This window comes from Myxocyprinus asiaticus, chromosome 6, assembly GCF_019703515.2.
Source record: "Myxocyprinus asiaticus isolate MX2 ecotype Aquarium Trade chromosome 6, UBuf_Myxa_2, whole genome shotgun sequence".
Classification (NCBI taxonomy): Eukaryota; Metazoa; Chordata; class Actinopteri; order Cypriniformes; family Catostomidae; genus Myxocyprinus; species Myxocyprinus asiaticus.
The window spans coordinates 9329347-9351162 of record NC_059349.1 but is presented as its reverse complement, the minus strand read 5'-3'; the positions used below and the strand labels follow the sequence as shown (position 1 = coordinate 9351162).

The window sequence follows — 21816 nt, the reverse complement described above, 5'->3', positions numbered from 1 at the left end:
TTGCAAAGGAGAGACTGTACATCCGAGCATAAAATCAGCACATCCTGTGTTACAGGGGAGATGTCGCACTCTCATTCCCAGTTCACAATGGCTGGGAAAGCAAGAAGCAAATCGCTGAAAAATTCAGCCAGAGGTGTCACTCCACGGACACTGGCCCACCCATAAACCTGCTGATTTCCCGGGCAGAGATCTTGGTGGCCGGAGTGCCAAAATCATGGTGCTGAGCATTTAACAAGTGCCAGCAAATCGCCATGGGCATATGAATCAGGTGAAGCCACTTGAAATGGAGAGAGGGAGAGAAGCAAGGATTAAGTTGGTGACAAATCATGGTCGGTGTGGTGGTGGTGGCTGGTCGTTTTCATTGCCCATCAGTCATGTGGTTTTTTTCAATTGTACCCTTTCAGCCAGCCTTCGTGGGTCCACCTTTCACCCTGTGCCCCAATGTGGCTGCACATGCAGTAGTAATGCCACGGTCTTAATAACATGGAAAAAATGTGCTTAGACACTAGAAAGTCTCAAACAAAATCAAATCAGAATCACTGCTATTTACTGATCAATTTATTGCATATTAACATTCACCAGTCAAGTTTTAATGAATAAACACACATGCAAATCAAACCACCATCTTACAAATTGACAAACACAATGCATCAAAGCAAAATAAATTCATCCAAGGTCAATAACTAATACAATACAGATTTATTATTTAAGTCATTTAATAATTCATAGAAAAATTGCCTTTTCCCCATTTCAATTTAATTCATTACCCATAGTTGACATTGTCTGTCATTCATACTCAATCTACCCCTCCTTCCTCAATGCAAATCTGAGGTTTCAAACTTGAAAATTCATCTCAATCAAAATGTCACAATACAATCAGTGTTTTAATAGTTTTTTCTACCTTAGGTATAGTGGATAAACTTCGCAAGATCTCAAGGAGAATTATGTCCCCTGTATTTGTGAATAAAGTCTGATTTGACTTCCAATGACAAAAACCAAGTGCTACAATAAGGTGCTTTTCAGTAACCACCTACTGAAGAACTGTATGCTGAGAATTTCTCAGTAAAGACAGCGATCTGCAATCGATTTCACTGTAGAGGAAAGAAACAATACAATTCAGATGTTTTTTTGTTTTGTTTTTTGTTTGACAGTCATTGGCTGTTCTTGTGACACTTACAGATTTCTAAAAGGAAAAAGACTTACACCCTAAAAGATTTGCCTACAGTGGGTTAAAATCATACACTAATGACCTTGATCAATCAGAATGAGATAATGAAGCAGTAACACACATACCAGAGACTCACAGAGTCAGCGTACAGCTCAGGCGGTGGCAGCAGATCAATGTCTGCAAACTGGAAGTCTTCTGCCTCTCTGTAATGAACACAAAGGGATAATGAAGATGGGACATGATCACACATCCAGTAAAATTATTTATTTTGTTTCTTTAAAAGGTGTAACCCAAACAATAGACAGAGTGTGTACAATGGCATTTGCTTAGTAGTTCAAGGCTACATACACTGTATAGGTTAGTAAATATAATTTCAATTTCTCTCTCATTTACTTACAAGTATGGGGGCTCATCCACAGTACTCAGAAAGCCTATTAAACAGACAAACTAATGACAACCAGCTCATAAAACAATGCACTCCATGCACAGTAGACATTAAAATGATTCTGTCAAGCTTTTCATGAGTGGACTGTTAGATCACTTACTTGTGTTTTTTGGGAATTTTTTTGGCATTTTTTTTTCCAAATGTGAACAAATGAAAGAAACAAAATTAAGCACACATTTAACTTAACACGAGTTAAACATTAAACATGACAAGTTATGTTTATAATGAAATGAAAAATAAAAGGATAATAAAATTAATTTAAAAATATAGTTACGAAAGTTTTGTACTTCGGGAGAGACGATTCATTTTCAGTGGCAGTGATGTTGTGATCATTGGTGTTCTGGAAAAAGACAGCTAACTTCTGCAGAGCTTCATGTCTGGCATAAGCAAGAATATTCTCGACATTATTGACCACTTCGAAACTTGTACAGATGTATTGGTGTTCAATATTGGTGTTAAAAAAAACTGTGTGGTGTTAAAGAGATAATTCACCCAAAAAATTCTGTCATCATTTACCCACCCTAATGTTGTACTTTTACAGCAATGAAGAAAAAAATGTATTGGAAGTGAATGGTGACTGAGGCTGTAAATTCTGCTAACATCTCCTTTTGTGCCCCATATATGTCAGTCAGTCATATGGTTTTGGAAAAACATGACTGTGAATAAAGGATGACAGAATTGTCATTTTGGGATGAACGATCCCTTTCAACTCACTGTGTGTGGATATCCTCCATACTGCCATCACTGACAGTATATTGAGCAGAGGAGTTACTGAAAACTGATGGAGTAAATAGAGACCGAATTAATGATTCATCATCAAAATTTACTCCTGAGAAAGGGAAAGTGCATACTTACACATGTCAGGCATAGACACAGCTCTGTTTTGACTCCTGTATAGAGACAAATGAAGAGAAATTCAAAAAAGTCTAGATCAGTGTACATTATAGATCAACAGGTCAAAAATGTACTTGTTCCAACTTTAAAATCTAAAGTAGAAAATAGCAAATGTAATAATCTAGTAGTTATTAAAGCTTAAGTGCAATTTCTGTGGCATTAGTTACAGCAAACGGAATAGTGCAACAGTGCCTGTCCACTTTTCCAGAAGTATTTTCCTATTAAATTCTTCCATAGAGATTTCATAAAACCCTTCATAGAAGAGTTGTAAGCAATAAACCAAACCAACCAGTTCTGAGATGAATCAACATTACAAACTTTGATTTGAAACAAAAAACAACCATTTAAAAATTGGACAAAATTCAAGACTGTGTACTTGACGTCTTTAATGGAGGAATGAACTACATTCCAAACAAATATTAATTTTAAGTTGTTGATTATAAGAATATAAACAATATATTTTAAATTCATTACCAAATATTCAGGTATATACAAATAGTTTGAGAGTGTAGGAAGACACTCGATCACGTCATTCACACTGCATTATGGGAGTAAGCGGTCGCTGCAAAGCTCATTTGGTGCACTTTGTTTGCCGCTTTCTCTGATTGGTGGATCTCTCTGTTCAGGATCGATTTGCGCTCCATCAAGCTGTGTTTTGAATGCAAGAATGTGTTCTCATCTTGCTGTTGTCTGCTCTCTGTAGTGTGGTTTGTTCTCTGTCTGTTTGAGCTGCGCATTGCCTATACAGCGAGGTTCGCTTACTGCCCCCTAGAGAAAACAGGTTGTACTCCAAGCTTGAATTGCTTATAAGGAAGGAATATTCCTTATTATGGTCCAGGGACATAATTAATAGCTTTAATTTTTTTAACGTGTTATTTTTTATATAATTAATTGCACTGAATTAACACAATAAATCAACAGCCCTATTTATAAGTTATCAGTAATAATCAATTCCCCTCTGTAGAAAATATTTTTTTTTTACTTCCGAAACCAGACTCCCAAGTCTCCCAAGTCAACCCAACAACCAGTCCTGCCCTAAACATACACCACTGGTTGAGCCAATGTTGCTGTGTGGGGCCAGTTGGGATGCTCAAATAAACAGAGGAATGCTTTAATTGTGCCACAGCAGTTTTTTTTTTGTTTTGTTTTTTTGGAAAATCAACCTATGTTACTTATAGACAGTTGTCTCTGCATATTAAGCTGTGATAGGAGAAAGTATTTAACATTGCAAAAATTACATCAGCTTTAATAAAATGTAATTTTTTGAATATTGTTGTCTTTATTGCTTTTGCTGCTGTTTCATAAAACAATCAGCCACACAAGACGTTGCATCGCACCTAACATCAGCCCTTAATGAATTGTTGTAAAGTCACTGTAATGCACAGACTCTCGTGGCTTATTGCTTTTATAAAACATCCCGTTATCCAGACTTCAACATCAACCTGCCAAACTGCTGCAGCAGTATCTGAGCCTTCACAGGTTACAGTACTACCAGGTGTAAAATTACAGGGTTTTGCAAATATCAGCACTAATTCAATACCGGTTTCTGCCTAATCTTTGTGAAATATTGGGTGGTTAAAATAAAATGTTTCAAAATCATCTAAACAAACACAAATCTGATCAGAGCTAATGTCAAACTCACAAACTGTCAGCAGATGGAGACAACGTTTCTTCATCACATGTCCATTCCTCACTGTCATCTGTGACTGAAAGCCAAAAGAACAAGACACATGGAAAGGAAAAATATATATACTGTATATCATTACCTTACTGGTAATATACTGCGATACAACAGGTCATCTACAATAAATAAAAAAAACTTACAGCTGCTTGTGAACATGGGATTCTGATGGGAAGACCTAAAAAGACAATTCAAGACAGTAGGGAAATGTTTGATACGTTTTAAGGCTACATTGCTCTAAATTCCAAAACCTTTCTCTAATATAAGAATGCTTGAACTGGCTTGTAAAATTATTGTTTAATGGGATGACTAAACTTCTAAATGTTACTATTATAGTATTAGTGTAAAGATGAAGTATTTCCATTGACAAAACAAGTAGTTTATGAAGAATATACATCTAATTGTGTTTATGTACAATATATGTGCAAATATCAGCACTAATTCAATATCGGTTTTTGTGAAATATTGGGTAGTTAAAATAAAGTGTTTCAAAATCATCCAAACAAACACAAATCTGATCAGAGCTAATGTCAAACTCACAAATTGTTTCTTCATCACATGACCATTCATGTGCATTCTAGGGAAGTAAAGTTAGCTATGTGTTTTAGGGTTTACTACAGGAATATTGATTCTTAAGTTGTGTATATTGATGTGTATGTCCTATGATTGCACTTGAAGAGATTACAATTTACTCAAAAAAACAAAAAACAAACATTGGTGATATTTGATGTTCTGATTTGACTGAAGGTGGTACTTGACCTGAAAAGTCTTAGTTAATTATTAAATGAGTAGGTCATTATGGTTTGTTGTTCCATCTTGCTCCACACCTGCTGCTGAAGCTGATGTTATCTCCATCAGTTTGACCTTGTCCGGCAGCCTGCGATGCTCTCTTCCCTAGCTCCAGCATCTCCTTAATGTTCAACTCCACATTCATCACAGATACGTAGCCATCTACATAGCCATCATTATGTACACCAGTGAGAAAAGCATGAGCAGTGAATAGGAATTATACAAACTAAACAGTGCAGCATTGTGCAGTATTCAGTGGATGCTTAGAATGTTCACATGAACAGTTATAATCAAGCTACAGCGGGTTTGTGCATAGCACTCCCTTCATCTGTCTGTACAAGTATACATGACACAATGTGTAATTAAAAGTAAACACAGAACAGGTGGTTAGGTCCTCCAAGTTTAAAGCAGAAATTTCTCACATTTGTTGTTGCCGTCCCTGGCAAGCCATTTGCCTTTGGGACAGTTGATAGTTCGTATGATGCTGATGACATCTCCGCTCTTGACGGGCAGGTGGTGTTTGCAGAGTTTGCTGGCCACCAGAACTCTGGCGTGATACATGGGTTCCTCCATTCCAGTGATCTAGTGAAAAACATGTCAGAGATCCATGACCAGGGCCTACATGACTTAAGTGGGTCTTAAAGGGATAGTTCACCCAAAAATGAAAATTCTTTCATCATTTACTCACCCTCATGCCATCCCAGATGTGCATGACTTTCTTTCTTCTGATGAACACAAACAAAGATTTTTGGAAGAATATTTCAGCTCTGTAGTTCCATACAATGCAAGTGAACAGGTACCAAAATGCTGAAGCTCCAAAAAGCACAAAGGAAACAAAAAAGCAATCCATAAGACTCCAGTGGTTAATCAATATCTTCAGAAGCGATATGATGTGTGTGTGAGGAACAGATCAATATTTAAGTCCTTTTTTACTCTAAATTTCCACTTTGCTTTCACTTTCAGATGTGAAAGTGAATCTAAACAGGCACCACATGTGATTTTAAATGTAAAAGTAGAGATTTAAAGTAAAAAATTACTTAAATATTAGATATAGATTTAACCACTGGAGTCTTGTGGATTACTTTTATGCTGCCTTAATGTGATTTTTGGTGCTTCAAAGTTTTGGTCACCATTCACTTGTATTGTATGGACTACAGAGCTGAAATATTCTTCTAAAAATCTTCATTTGTGTTCAGCAGAAGAAAGAAAGTCATACACATCTGGGATGGCATGAGGGTGAGTAAAAGATGAGAGAATTTTCATTTTTGGGTGAACTTTCCCTTTAAATGTACTGTATGTGATTTCACCTTAAATTTCTTGTGCATCTCATTTTTCTTTTTCTCCTTTTCTTTCTGTTCTTTTTTTTCTCTCTCCAGACGCTGTTTCTCTTTCTTTTTCCGCTCTCTCACTTCGTGGTGGTCAGGGCTCTGCTGCTCTTTTCTGAAAAACAAAAAACATTGAGAGAGATTGCAGGTCCGTTTTGGAGATTCTCCACAGAAAATTACATTTAAATGTGATTTATCAAAGCCAGTGCACTGTATTTACTGAAAGATATAAGGGTGACTCTCACCAAAACAGCATATTTCATACCAAATTTAAGAGAAATAAATTAGATTTTGCATAATAAAATGAAGCATATCTTAATACTTTTTAAAAATGTTTTATTGTGACATAAAAAATAAGCACATTTTCCCCTCAGTTCTCATTCCTACGATATGCTCGGACATTTCACTTTAGAGTTTGTTTGTAATTATCATTCTTCTCAATGGTGATTCTCATTATTCTAATACATGAAAAATCATCCTGTCACGACACAAAGATTTTCAATTGAAATACTACCATCATTTATTTCCTTCGCATTATGGTAATGAAAATTAGCCTTTTTTCACGCTACAGTACAGTAAAGTTGGCCTAAGTGAATTCAGTCTCAAAACAAAACCGGTAGATTGATACCTGTCATGTTGTGTCTGCCCATTTTGATCTTCAGTCACACTAGACCTTTAAATCGAAATAGGGGAAATGGATCTTTAAGCAAATGTTAAGTATAAAAACTATAAAGAAATATTTACTATTTTCTAAAACTGCAATGCATATGAAATCATTATAGTTACTTCAGAAACTAATAATAAATTCCCAATAAAACACAAATGCAAACTAACCATTGAGTGATGTGCCATACGTGCCTCTTTGTTTCCTCTTTCTGTAAAACAAACAAATAAAAAAAAAAACAACAACATTATTTTAAAATAAATTCGAGTATTGTTCATATAGCCATCAGACACTGCAGGGAGTTTAAACTTGACCAAAGCCAATGAGCAATATGGAAAATGGAATAAATATGAAAAGTGTAATTCTGTATCAAAAATGAACATATTATTGTATCATAATGCTGGAATTTTAGAAATATAATTACGACTGATCAAGAATTAGAATTATACCAGTTAGACATGATATGGGATTTGATAGCTGGATCTACAAACTCCAATAAGTAAAAGAACTGTTACTCACCACATGGCTATTTTCAGCATATGGATCTGAAAAACACATACATAAAAGCACAGTATACACTAATTAATTAAAAACATTCTGCAACTGTAACTGCATTACTAGTGTACTACTCACTTTTTGGAGGTCCTTTGCGTTTCTTGGAGTTTTGGGAAAAAGTGAATTTGGGGGCGGTCTCCACATCCTCATAGACATTGTCACAGCTTCCATGAAAATGACACATGCAGAAAAAACATTGTATTCAAAATGCATGCATGATGAATGCAACTATAAAGCGAATACAAATTTAATTACAGTTTCTTGTGATACTGATTTAACTCAACATAGCGAGACAAATGAAAACATCATTTACATTGGTTCTGATGGAAGTTGGTGTTCAGTGCTCAAGTAGAAAGCAGTGTGTGATCCATTTATTTGGAGGTCAGAGGTGGCTGGTTCTGGTTCAGGAGGAAAGACTGACTGTTGAGACGTCAAGATCTCTAATCTTCTCGGTTGCTCTACAAATCCAGCGAGACCCTCTCCAGACTGCATGACCATAGCATGAAAGTCCAAACCACTGTCTTCATCTGGCACGGGAGGCGAAAGCAAGGAATCACACTCGGGAAATTCAGTCGCCTCTGATTCCAGTGCTGCTAGATTTATGGCGCTACTGTCTGTGTCTTCTGGTGCAGGAATGTCAAAATCTGGAAATTCAGGGGGTGGCATGGTTGCATTCTCAACTGTTGCATTACTGAGAGACTTTGGTGCATATTCTGAAACAATACAGTCAAATCAAGTATTAAACAACAAATATTTAAATATGAACACGATTACATTTGGTTTCTTTACATAAATAAGAATTATTGGATGTTGAATGGACTACAATATCCACCAATGGTTATTTGGGTTTTACTACCCGTAAGCAAGCAGATTGTTAGATCAGTCAGCATGTAATACAACGACTCCAAAATTAATTCAAACGTCAGATATTATGGTTATGTCCCTAAAATCACACTTCAGATGAGATTATAAAATAGTTAGACTCATGTTTGCGGCTCTGGGCCTTCATTTCATTTGAATTACGAACGTTTCATTTTTCTTTAACTTATTATTAAGCACTGTGTTCTTTGTAACCAAGCAGTTATAAAAGGATCATTATAAAACTATGAGCCAACTTTGAAGCCGTAAAAGACTTGTGATTGCAAATCAATTGAATTTTATATTAATACGGCAAGTTGCTTTTTTTGCTTAATAACTGTAAAAAACCTACTTACAGTTCTGGTTAATGAACCATTACTTAGTGGAATAATTTTTATTTTTTTCCTCTTCTGATTATTATTATAATTTTTTTTAAGCACAGTTGTCTTTTAAATAGGGCTGTCAATTTAACACGTTAATTTAGAGCGATTAATTATATGAAAAATAAAGCAAATTAATAATTCCCCCGATTCATACATAAGTTCTGTCATAAGGAATGTTCGTACCATCTGAATATTTCAAGCTTGATGTAGCACCTTGATGTCTTTGAGTTTGCAGCAGTAGGGGGCAGTCAGCACAACTCCAGCTGTACAGGCAATGCCTCGTTGGACCAATGAGCAGGCAGGACAGCCTTCCACAGAGGTCATCTCTACAAGGTAACCCCCCTCCCCAGTTACCTATAGTCTCGCGAGAGCCATATTGAATGTTCACATACTGTTTTTTGTGTTTATTTAGAGTCCTACAGAAACCCTACCCCTAAACCTAACCCTACCACTAAATCTAACCTTAAACCTAACCTTAGCAACAGCGAATGAGACTCTTGTGAGACTTAGGCTACCGGGGGGGTTACCTTCAACACCAGTGGTTTCCACCCTGGGGTGCTACCAGGACTGGCTATGGGTGCCACGAAATCTCTGCTCAGTTTAATATTTAAATAGCCACCAGTTGAAAATACCGGCGGTACCAAGTACTGACTCAATTCTGTACCCGCGGGCTGTTTGTCTACAGCCGGCAGCTTTTTAAAGTCTAACATGCGTATGTGCGCTTGCTCTTTATAGAGCATGTTTCACGAGGTGAATACAGCTGCACGTGTTAACATTAAAATGCGCTTCTTGTTGCAATGTGTAATATGTAAACACAGACGTTAATGTTTTATGAGTGTGTTAACAGACGGGACAAAAATCTGCGCCGTCTTGATGCGATATTAATGTAAGCCGTTAATGTATTACGTGATGGAGACAGGACAAAAATCGTATATACTGTAAATAAGATATAGTATATACTATATATATAACCCACCCTAACCCTGAATATCTGATCTGGGTGATGTGTAAATGCAGACTAATAGACCTGCTGCTGCTGTTATAAGCCTATCGTTAAGAATAAAACAATAATATTGACCAAAAAATAAAAAATTAAATAAATAAATAAATAAATAAAAAAAAAAAAAAAAAGAGAGAAAGGCACTCACTGTCCTTGGCTGAATAACTTCAAATGCTTTAAGCCCAATACATTTTAATAACAGATCTGCTTTTTGACTGTATAGAATTTGTATTGAATCACAGTAAATTGAAGTTGTTCTATTTTTCATTTATTTACTTTTTTTTTTTTAAATGTTTTTATATCACAATTTTTTAATTATGAATTGCTACCGTTCCTAAAAAACATAAAGCACTGTACTCTGTTCTCTATTTTATTACCAGCTCTTAAATATTTACTTTAAAAACTTGTCATGTTTAGGAGAAACACTTAAAGGCTACATAATTTTAATGTAATTTCTTAATATTTCATCAATAATGGAGTTTTAATGGAAGCCATGCGAGGAGCAGATGTGTAAACGGCGAGTCATAAACCGGTGAGATTCAATATACCCTGCTACATATCGGTTCTTTGAAGTCAACATGGCAAAGAATTCAAAATCCCTGGGCTCTGGAGATATTAAAAGACACATACGTGCTCAAGCTGAAACCTCAGACAGGCCCACAGACCAGGGACTCGGTTTGGACGGTGCGGCGGGAGAAATCCAGCAGCAACTGGCGAGCATGTCTGCGATGCTGACGAAAGATGTGGCTGACTTGGAGGATCTTGATGTAATATGTCGATCGATTACGGTGATGGAGGCAAATTCTCTGAGTTGGTTACAAGATTGTCGGAGGTCGAGAAACGGATCGATTATCTCGAGTCATCGGAGAGGGAATTAGCTGCTAATCCGCTAGCGACCAAGACAGACTTGGAACGCATTTTGGAAAAACTGGTAGACCTCGAGAATAGTAGCTGGTGAAATAACATCCGAATTGTTGGAATTCCTGAGCATGAAGAAGGCAGAGATATGGTGAAATTCCTAGACGAGCTCTTCCCGAGTCTGCTTGACATAACAGGCCATAAGCTGGAAATTGAGCTAGCTCACAGTGTCCCGGCTCGGGGATCAGCTGAGGGAAGCAGGCCTCGATCAATTCTGGCCAAATTTCTGAGATCATCCAATAAAGATCTCATGTTGCGTGAGGCGAGGAGCAAAGGAAAGCTTTCTTGGAAGAATCACAGCATTTTCTTGTACCCAGACTTTGCAAATTCGACAAGAGAGAAACGTGATCGATTCAAGGAATGCAAAAAACTCTTACATCAATGGAAGATCACTTTTGCACTGATGTTTCCGGCCAAACTGAGAATAGATACTAAGGATGGCCACAAAATATTTACGTGCCCAAAGCAAGCAATGTTTTTCATAAAATCGATGGACTGAGGAAGTCATAGTGTGTCTCTCACATGGCCTCCAAGGGAACTGACTCACTGAACATACAATTGATCATCCGAGGAAACTGGGCGCCTGTTATGTTTCTTTTTGTGCTGGTTCAGCCTGGCGGCTGGAGTTTGTTTTGTGGAATAACACACCTTCGGGATAGCTGTGGATGAATCTGCTCATTCTTTGTGCTTGTGTCTCCTTTTGGCTGAAGTTTGTTTTGTGGAGTATTTTATGCAGGACATTGGAATGATTAAGTCATCTGCTGCACTTGTGAAACAGCCAGCTCATTGAACATTTGTTTGACTGCCCGAGGAAACTGAGCTGATTTTATTTTAATTTATTTTTTGTGCTGGTTCCGCTAGTGGCTGAAATCTGTTTTGTGGAGGAACACACCTTCGAGACAGTTTTGTGAATGAATCTACGTTCTTTGGGTTTATTCTGCCTATTGGCTGGAGTTTGTTTTATAGATTATTTTCTGTTATGTAATTCTGTCTCACAAAATTTGAATAGAAGCACCAGACTTGAGCAATCCGACGGCAAAGTTGTCACAGGGACTCTTGTAGGCGTACATGGACTGTTTGAGTTTAGAGGGATGGAAGTGCGTGGGGTTAATACTCACGTTTTTCTTTTTTCTTTTTTTTTGTTCTGGGGGATGTTCGGGGTTTGACAGCTGCACTAATGTTAGAATGTGGTCTTTATAATTTTATTTTTCACATTCAATATATTTTTTCTGATATGTCAAAATGTCAAATGTTAATCTGAGTGGATTATCTCTCTCCACATGGAATGTGAATGGGCTTGGGCATCCCATAAAAAGAAGGAAGGTGATTTCTTTTCTTAAACGTAAGAAATATGATATAGTGTTTCTTCAAGAAATGCATCTTTCCCCTCAGGAAGCTGAAAAATTTGGGAAGATATGGGGTGGACATGTTTTCTTTAGTGCTGGCTCAAGTAAGAGCAGGGGAGTCATTACATTAATAAGTAAGCATCTACAATTAAAATCTCTCAAACAGATTAAAGATAAATTAGGAAGAGTCATGATTGTTTTAGTAGAAAATTAAGGGGCAAAGGTTGATTTTGGCTAATATTTACGCACCTAACGCTGATGATCAGGGCTTTTTTATAGATCTTGTAGGGATGCTGCAAGCCGCTGGCACCACTCATGATATAATATTGGGAGGAGACTTCAATCTATTGATGGTTTCAGTCCTTGATCATAGTGAAGCAAAAGTGTGTAAACCCCCTACAGCACCACTGATGCTCCACAAGATCTGTAAAAATCTTGGTCTTACAGATAATTTGGAGACTTTTGAACCCATCTGTGAGGGACTATACATTTTTTTTAATATAATTATATACTTATATATCATAATTATATATCAGTCCATAAGATTTATTCTAGAAATATATATATATATATATATATATATATATATATATATATAGAAGTCCTTCATTTCATCTGTTGTTGATTGCTCAATTGGAAACATTTCAGTCCCGGATCATGCCCTGCTGAGTTTAGAGGTGTTGCCACATATGGAGAAAAAGAAATCACATAGTTGGTGCTTTAATGTATCCCTTTTGCAAAATCCTGATTTCCAACAAATGTTAAAGGCTGAAATCAATGTTTATATGGAGACCAACTGGTCCTCAGTATCCTCTGTGGGCATGGCTTGGGAGGCACTTAAGGCAGTTCTTAGGGGTCGGATCATACAGTATGCCTCATTCATCAAAAAATCCAAAGCACGATAACTCGTGGAGTTAGAAGGGAATATTAAAAGTGCCAAGGCAGAGCTGAAGTGTCAAATGTCGTCTGATGGCCTCAGAGAATTGACCTGACTGAAATACAGATATAATACTATTTTATTGCAGAATGTGGAGTTTTGGCTATTCAGGGCAAGACTGTCATATTTTGAGTCTGGGGACAAAGCAGGGAAGCTTTTGGCTAGATACATAAAGCAGAGAGAGCCTTTTTCTACCATTCCCTCAGTGAAATCTGCTGGTGATTAAATATTTACCCTGGGCACTGATATTAATAATGCTTTTAAAGAATTCTATCTTGATCTCTATAGTTCCACATCTTCATCTACTGATGAAGACATTAGAAACTTTGTGGAACCATTAAATCTCCCTAAACTGACGACAGAATCTTCATTCTGAGATAACCTTGGAGGAGCTTGCCGAGGTAGTAAAGGCCTTGCCTACAGGCAAAGCTCCGGGGCCAGATGGCTTTGCTGCTGAGTTTTTTAGATCTTATGCTACAGAACTGGCTCCACTTTTGTTAGAAGCTTATATGGAATCACTAAAGAATGGAAAGCTTCCGACAACCATGACACAAGCCCGGATCAGTCTGATTCTTAAAAAGGACAAAGATGCAAGCGAGTGTAAGAGTTACAGTCTAATTTCCCTGACTAGCTAGACGTTAAAATTTTGGCTAAATGATTAAGTTATGACATCTCTTATACATATAGATCTGGTGGGGTTTATTTGGGGCCGCAGCTCATCTGATAACATCAGGCGGCTAATTAATATCATGTGGTCAGTGGCGAATGAGCACACTCCGGTCGCTGCCATCTCACTTGAAGCTGAAAAAGCTTTTGATATGGTAGAATGGGATTATCTTTTTAAGATTCTGGAAATATACGGTTTCGGGAAGCCATTTATTGGTTGGATTAAGTTACTTTATAAACACCCGGTAGCAGCTGTACAAACAAATGGATTAATTTCAGATTATTTTACTCTGGATAGGGGCACCCGGCAGGGTTGTCCACTTTCCCCATTATTGTTCTGTCTTGCCCTGGAACCATTAGCTGCCATGATAAGAAGGGAAGATGATTTTCCAGGGGTGATGGCGGAAGGCATGGCACATAAGATTTTGCTTTACGCAGATGATATTTTATAATTCGTCTCTGACCCCACTAGATCTATGCCTTGCCTCCACAGAATTATTAATTCCTTTTTCAAGTCAGTTGGTCTAAATCCAAAGCTTTGGCTCTGACGCCGCACTACCCAGTAACAGCTTTTCAGCCAGGCGATTTCCAGTGGGCAAAACAGGGCATTAAATATTTGGGCATTTTATTCCCAGCAAATCTGTCTGATTTAGTTAGAGTTAATTTTGACCCCTTAATAAAAAGGTTTAAGCGATGTGGGCAGGTGGGCTTCATGACATTTATCTATGATTGGAAAGGTTAATGTTATTAAAATGAATTGTATTCCAAAATTCAACTACCTGCTACAATCTCTCCCTGCAGATGTGCCCCTCTCTTATTTCAAATGCAATTTGATAGCATAGCGAAGTCCTTCATCTGGAACGGTAAGTGTCCCAGATTACATTTTAATAAATTACATAGGCCGATTGACAAAGGTGGGCTAGGCCTACCCAAGATTTTGTTTTATTATTATGCATTCGGTCTCAGACATTTGGCTCATTGGTCGCTTCCACCTGAGAGAGAGCCCCTCCCTGGTTTTGTATTGAACAAAGTTCTTGCCCCTATTTTGCCACTGCAAAGCCTTTCTATTAAACTAATCGGAGAAGTTAAGTTACACCCCATCTTTTCACATTTGCACGAGGTATGGACAAAAGTGTCCAGAGTGTTTAATTCAGACATTTATTTAAATGTTGCCTCGAGCATATGGCTGAACCCTAAATTATGTTTTAATAAGTCCCCTTTCTGCTGGTCAGAGTGGATTGTGAGGGAGGTTAATACACTCGGTGAGTTATATGACAGTGGAGTGTTGAGATCATTTGAAAATTTGGTCCAACATTTCAGGATTCCCAGATCTCAGTTCTTTAAGTATTTACAGCTGCGCCACCTGCACTGTACTATTTTTGGGAGTAGCATACACCCCCCTAAAGTGGCAGATACTCTAGAAGTGGTTATTACTGCTTTTGGAAAGGGTCATGAGGCATCAGTGTATTACTCCCTGTTAATTCAGAGTCTGGGGGACGGAGCTTCAACTTCTCTCAAGAGATTATGGGAGAGAGATTTAAACTTGGTATTGGAGGAGGGAGTGTGGGCTAGGATTCTAAAAAATGTCAAGTCTACATCTAGAGATTCAAGGGTGTATCTGATACAATTTAAGATTTTTCATAGATTATACTGGACCCCCTCTAGATTGTATAGACTTGGTCTTAAAGACACACCAACCTGCTGGTGATGCAATTCAGAAGATGGGGACACAACCCATGTTTTTTGGGGCTGTATTAAGATACAAGAATTTTGGTTGAGGGTACAGAGATTTATGTGTGACGTATTGGGCACTCAATTTTCATTTTGCCCGAGACTATGCATCTTAGGTGATGGAGCAGCTATTCATTTTGGGGATAGCCACTTAAAAAGTTGGGTCCGAGCCGGGGTTATGGTTGGATGGCAAATTATTCTTGTAGGGGTGGAAGACAGTTGGGGCACCCTCGTTTCAAGAGTGGTGCAGGGTGATGGGCAGGGTGGCAGCATTGGAGGAGGCGATTTTTAGTAGGTTGGGAAAATGGGATTTATTTAATATGTTTCAAACTACATTTAACCTGACACAGCATGCTAAAAACACAGCGCTTATGACTAGACATGCTGAAAACCACTGAGATGCAATGCAACCAGAGTTAGACACTCCAAAAGCGTCTGTCTGAGACATGGGTACATAAGACAACAATTACAAATAGCACAGAGGGAAGTAGACCAGTAATAGTGTTATGATCAATGATATGGAAATAAAATAAACAATATTTTGATTTTTAAGCCACTTTTCGCATTGTCTGAAAGCTTTAAGGGGCGAACACACTAGGCTTTGAGCACACTATTTTTTTTGGACAACACAACAAACCAGGATGTGATGTCACGCAGGGGGGCTTCTGGTGTGAGGAAATAATACATTACAAATAACAAATAATATCTGTGGAGAGCGGGGCGGGCCGAGCGACGATTGTGTGGACATCTTCCCCTAGAGCTGTTCCTGTTTCAAGGAGGCAGGGAAAACCATCCAGCGCTGGGTCGGCCGAAAGTGCAGTGGCTCCTCTCCAGAAATGGTGGGGGGATTAAGGCACAGGCCAGAGAGCTCCCCGGCCTGAGTCGGGCGATGGGGGTATGTGGAGTGCGGGGCGGGCCGAGCGACGATTGTGCAGAGCTAGGCCGGGATGGACACCTGGAGCAAATTATCCCACCCAGCTGTTGTCAACTACGGTGTTGGTGGGCGGGGGATAAAGCCGCAATGAGAGCTGCAGTCGAGAGAGAGAGAGAGAGAGAGAGAAGCAACGAAGCTGTGTGTGTCTAGGTGGAGCTGAGAAGCACCTTGTTAATGTGTGTTCATGCTGCTGCAAAGCAGTGGTGTTGAATGTCTCTGTTACATTGAAAAGTGCTGACAATAAAGTGTCTTATGTTGGATGTTTGACCTGCTCCCGCCTCCTTCAGAGAGTCCACTTCCTTACACTATTATATCAAATTTTTTTTAAATGTACTGTCTACTGACTTTCCTGCAACAATAAAATGTGCAGCTTTGATGTATGTTTCCTTTGAATTGAGCCAAGAGGTCAGGGTGTGACGTTTCAATCTTCATTGGTTATGGGTCCTCACATCACGAAATGTAATGTGATCGATCACCCCTTAATTTGTCTGCTGCCACAATATATTTATATGATGTAATGCATTTTAATCATCGGAATTTTAATATTATATTAAATTAAAATAATAATTATCTTTATTTGGGGGTTTTCTCTGTAAATATTGATATGCGATTAATTGCAATAAATTTGATTAATTACTCAGAACATAATGTAACTAGTTTCATTTACAGCCCTATAATATTGTTGTTGCCACCATTTTATAAAAGCAATAAACTACAAAGCTGTGAATTACAGTAATTTTGCCACGTTTGTGGAGGTTTTTACACATTCAACTTCTTGTCTTGCCTATAAACAACCCCTACCGATTGTAACATCCAAGTAAGGCATGGCCTCTCATGGCTTGTTGCTGTAACATGATCTTGCGGTTTGCCATAGAGTAACCTAATAACCTCACAGTTGCAGCATTCAGCCAAAGCACTTAATAGTGTATATGTACCAATTCTGAATTCAAGTTCTGAAGTAAACTGGTATTGTGTGCACAAGTAACAAATCAGAAAAATGTAAAAGAGGCAGGTGAATGAACTTCTACCAACCAATAGAGACAGTTTGACTTGAATCAATAACATGGGCTCCAGTTTTATATCTGCTGAGATCCACATGTGGGGGTCGAGGGGGCTTTACGGGCAAAGGCCCCAGGAATGCGAGATCAGGAAGAGGTTTGCGTGCTCGAGAACATTTCGGCTGTGCGACTGCATTTAGCTCCATAGCAATGATAGCACCTGAAAGCAAGTAGAAATACACAACCATTCAAAAGTTTGGACACACTTGACTGAATTAATGTTTCTCATGATCTCAAGCTTTTGATCTAAAGGCTTATGCTTAAATTATTTAAGTTTGTTCTGTAATCAAATACAATATTTTATGGATTAGGAGTGGATAGTGAAGGAAAAACAGCCAACAAGTGACCATCATACTTGTGAACTCCTTCAATACTGTTTAAAAGCATCTCAGTGTGCACCTCCTCTTTAACTTGTGGGAGGCGCTATATGGCAAGCCATTTTATCACTAAAAAGAATGAAGTCCCCTGGATGCATAAGTTAGGCATACAATGGTGGCCAAAATATTGGCACCCTTGGTAAATATGAACAAAGAAGGCTGTGAAAAAAATCTGCATTATTTATCCTTTTGATCTTTCCTTCAAAAAAAGCTCCAGTTTTATATCTGCTGAGATTCACATGTGGGGGTCGATGGGGCTTTTTACGGGCAAAGGCCCCAGGGGTGCGAGATCAGGAAGAGGTTTGCATGCTCGAGAACATTTTCTTTCAGGCTGTGCGACTGCATTTAGCTCCATAGCAATGATAGCACCTGAAAGCAAGTAAAATATCTCATTATTAAATAAATATTTTTCTCCAAAACATGTTGGCCACAATTATTGGCACCCTTAGAAATTCTTATGAGTAAAATATATCTGAAATGTATTCCCATTCATATTTTACATTTTTTAGAGCACCTGGGTGACTAGGAACATGAAATTGTTCAGCCATGACTTCCTATTTCACAGGGGTATAAATATGAGGTAACACACAGGCCAAATTCCCTTAATCATCAATCATAGTGGGTTAGACTAAAGAATATAGTTCTGATGTACGGCAAAAGGATGTTGAGCTTCACAAAATGGGAAGTGGCTAAAAGAAAATAGCCAAAGCATTGAAAATGCCCATTTCCACCGTCAGAGCAATAATTAAGAAGTTCCAATCAACTAGAGATGTTAAGAATCAGCCTGGAAAAGGACGTGTGTCTATATTGTCTCCACACACAGTGAGGAGGATGGTTCAAGTGGCCAAAGAATCTCCAAGGGAAGATTAGTTGGGTCTCGGGGTCAGAAAGTAAAAAAAAAATCTCAAGACATCACAAGTTGTTTGGGAGGGTTTCAAGAAAAAAGCCTCTGCTCTCATCCAACAACAAACTCAAGCGTCTTCAGTTTGCCAGACACTAATGGAACTTCAAATGCGACCAGGTTCTATGGTCAGATGAGACAAAAAAAAAAAAAAGAAAAAAAAAAGAGCTTTTTGGCAACAAACACCAGAGATGGGTTTGGTGTACATGGATATGAAGAAGCACCCAATGCCCACAGTTATATGTGGTGCTGCATCTCGAATGTTGTGGGGTTGTTTTTCTGCCAGAGGTCCTGGACATCTTGTTCGGATACATGGCATTATGGACTCTATCAAATACCAACAAATAAAAAAGGGAGTTTGCAAAAAATATTGATTAAAAGGGTGCCAATAATTATGGCCAATGCATTTTGGAGAAAACTATTTATTTAATAATTAGATATTTAACCATTTCAATTGTTTTCCTTCAATTAAAGAAGAGATTTTTGTAATTTTTTGGAATGAAAGATCAAAAAGATAAACAATGTAGATTTCTTTTTCACAGCCTTCTTTGCTCATATTTACCAAGGGCGCCAATATTGTTGGCCACCACTGTATGTGGTATCATTTGAAAGCTTAGAATCTGAACTTGAACTTTTGCATTTAGTTACATAAAATAAAACAATAAGGCATGAAAACATTTGTGTCACAAATTGGCCCCACCTAGAGGTTATGTTGCAGAAATTGTTAACATTAATATAACAGTCCTACACATAGTACTTAAATAGACAAGTCATATATCAAATGACAAATCATTCTCAGGAAGGTGACTGTACAGTTTATTTTGTTGCCATAATACGACAGTTTGAATTATTTTCAAAAATATCACAAAGTGAAATTATATTTTGGTAAGGCATAAAATGCAAACGTCTCTTTTCTGTGCTGACCACTGATCTGTAAGCCCCAAATAGCCTCAAACTTTATATCAAATCTTACCTTGCGTTGTTATCTTTAGAATGAGTAAAATAAATTACTTGTTTGTTAGCTTGCTTGGGTAATAATCCAATGTTGTGTCAAAAGTTTTTAGAACAAAATATTAAGTCTGATAAGGTTACACATCATGGTAAAGCTGTGATTCTCAAACCATGTTTATGAAATTAGTACACTGTATGTGTGAACAGGGAGCTTTTAAATATGAGTGTGAAAACATTTCAGGCGGCAGCCCAAAAATCCTGCAGATCATAAGAGGTTAAGAGAATGACCACAATGTGCACAGCTGTTATTTAGACAAATACTACTTTGAAGAGGCTAAAATATAAGAGTTTTAATTTGCTTAACATCTTTGGTCACTACATAATTACCATACTTCCATTTATGTCATTTCATAGCTTCAATGACTTTACTATCATTTTAAAATCTGGAACAATGTAATCACTGAGAATAAGTATGTGTCCAAACATTTGGCCCTCAAATCATGGAAAAATATGAAAAAAATACCATATATGCATATGATTAAGAGTAAACAAGACCTTCAAGTTCTTTCAAACTTACTGCATGAAGCTCCACTGATCTTCACTGGAGGATTGGAGGCATAGACGGGTACACCATTGGAGGAATACCCTGGCTGGTAAGGTAACACTGTCTCTGGGCGACAGTTCTCAGATTCAGTAGAGGACGGAGGACTCTCTGAGGGTACAACAACTTTACTAGAGTAGAAGCCCTTTGGTCGACCACACACCAGCAGGTTCTTGTGAGAGAACTTCCTCCTGGCTTTCTCGAGCGTGCTCAGGACGTGCTGATCAAAGAACTGGGAAACACTACCAGAAGATGAATCTGTCAATGATTCGCTTGGAGAAGATGAAGATGTAATATCTGGACTGTGACTCAACGATCCAGGATCTGACACCCTAGCCTGGTGGATCTCTCCAGCTTCTGTATTCACAGCCCTTGTGGTGGATTCCCCTGCCTGAACATTGCCCTTTTTCAAATGCTCTCCACCATTTATTCCAATCTCTTTGCCAAACATTGAAATTTTGGTTGGCTTGAATGGTGCGGGCATTGGTTTCTTGATGCATTTGAAAGGTGATGTGAATCCCTTTGATGAAGAAGTAGCAGAATCGTGCTTTGGCTCATTTGTCAATGGCAACACGAGGTGTAGATGCCGGACTTTAAGCGACTGCCGGTTCCCACCATCTCCAGATCGATGGACTTCAGCTGTTGTGTGAGGAAAGCTTGGAAATGAAACAGGGTGTTTTCCTGTGGGTGCTTTCTGGTCTTCTCCATTTTTTAAAATGACCCAGGGTAGACTAGGGTTCTTGTTGGCCACAGCTGAGCTGGAGCTCATGATGGTCAATGGACCAGAGCGTCCTACACCTGATGTTGGGAGGCGTTTGGGGTTCTCAGGAAACAGTGGTCTGTTTCTCGCCTGGATCTCCTCCTGGAACTTTGCCCTTATGGATCTGAAATTGTTGGAGACTTCCTATAATCATATAAACCCCAAATGTAAAAGGTAAATAACAACAGCTTAATCAAACAAATGACAACCCAAATACCTTTAAACTTCTACATAATAAAAATTGTAGAATAAATATAAATAATAATAATAATAAAAATACATAAATATAACAATATAAACTTAAACAATGCAAGTGTTTGTGGAGAAACTTATCGTGGGCTTCATCTAAACAACATCTGAACAACAATTCTTCCATCCATTTGGCATGAGGCCAACAAAGGCATTTTTAAAATAAGTTTGTAAGTTGATTATCCCAAAAAAATCTCCTTACCTTCTCCATTGCTTTTTTTTTTTTTTTCTTTTTTTTTACCTTAAATATTACATAATACGAAGTTATTCGAGTAACTCACACAACGCGTTCAGGCAGTGTAGTCACTCATGAATATGTCGTGTGTCTTCCCTAAATTGTTCTACCTGATTGGCTGAATCGCAGACGTTGGCAAGCGAGTGCTGGCAGAGATTATTTTGCAGAGATGAGTCACTTCTATTAAAATGAATGGGAGAAATTGGAACGCCCAATCAAGACGCTCTAGCACACAACTGTCAACGGATGTAGAAAGGAAGTCCCGCCTTACAAGTAAAAGAGCCAATCACCTTTTAGATACAGATACAGTCTGTCAATAGTCTCAAGAACGCGCATGCGCTTTAGGTGTACGCGCCGGGAAAATTGCGATTTTTTTAGCGTAATTAGAGG

The 21816-nt window shown here is 38.1% G+C and overlaps 1 pseudogene; it reads right to left on the bottom strand.

The window, feature by feature from the left end:
- Nucleotides 1-592: 592 nt before the first annotated feature.
- Nucleotides 593-21402, bottom strand: LOC127442185 (uncharacterized; annotated as a pseudogene).
- Between the last annotated feature and the right edge of the window lie 414 nt (nucleotides 21403-21816).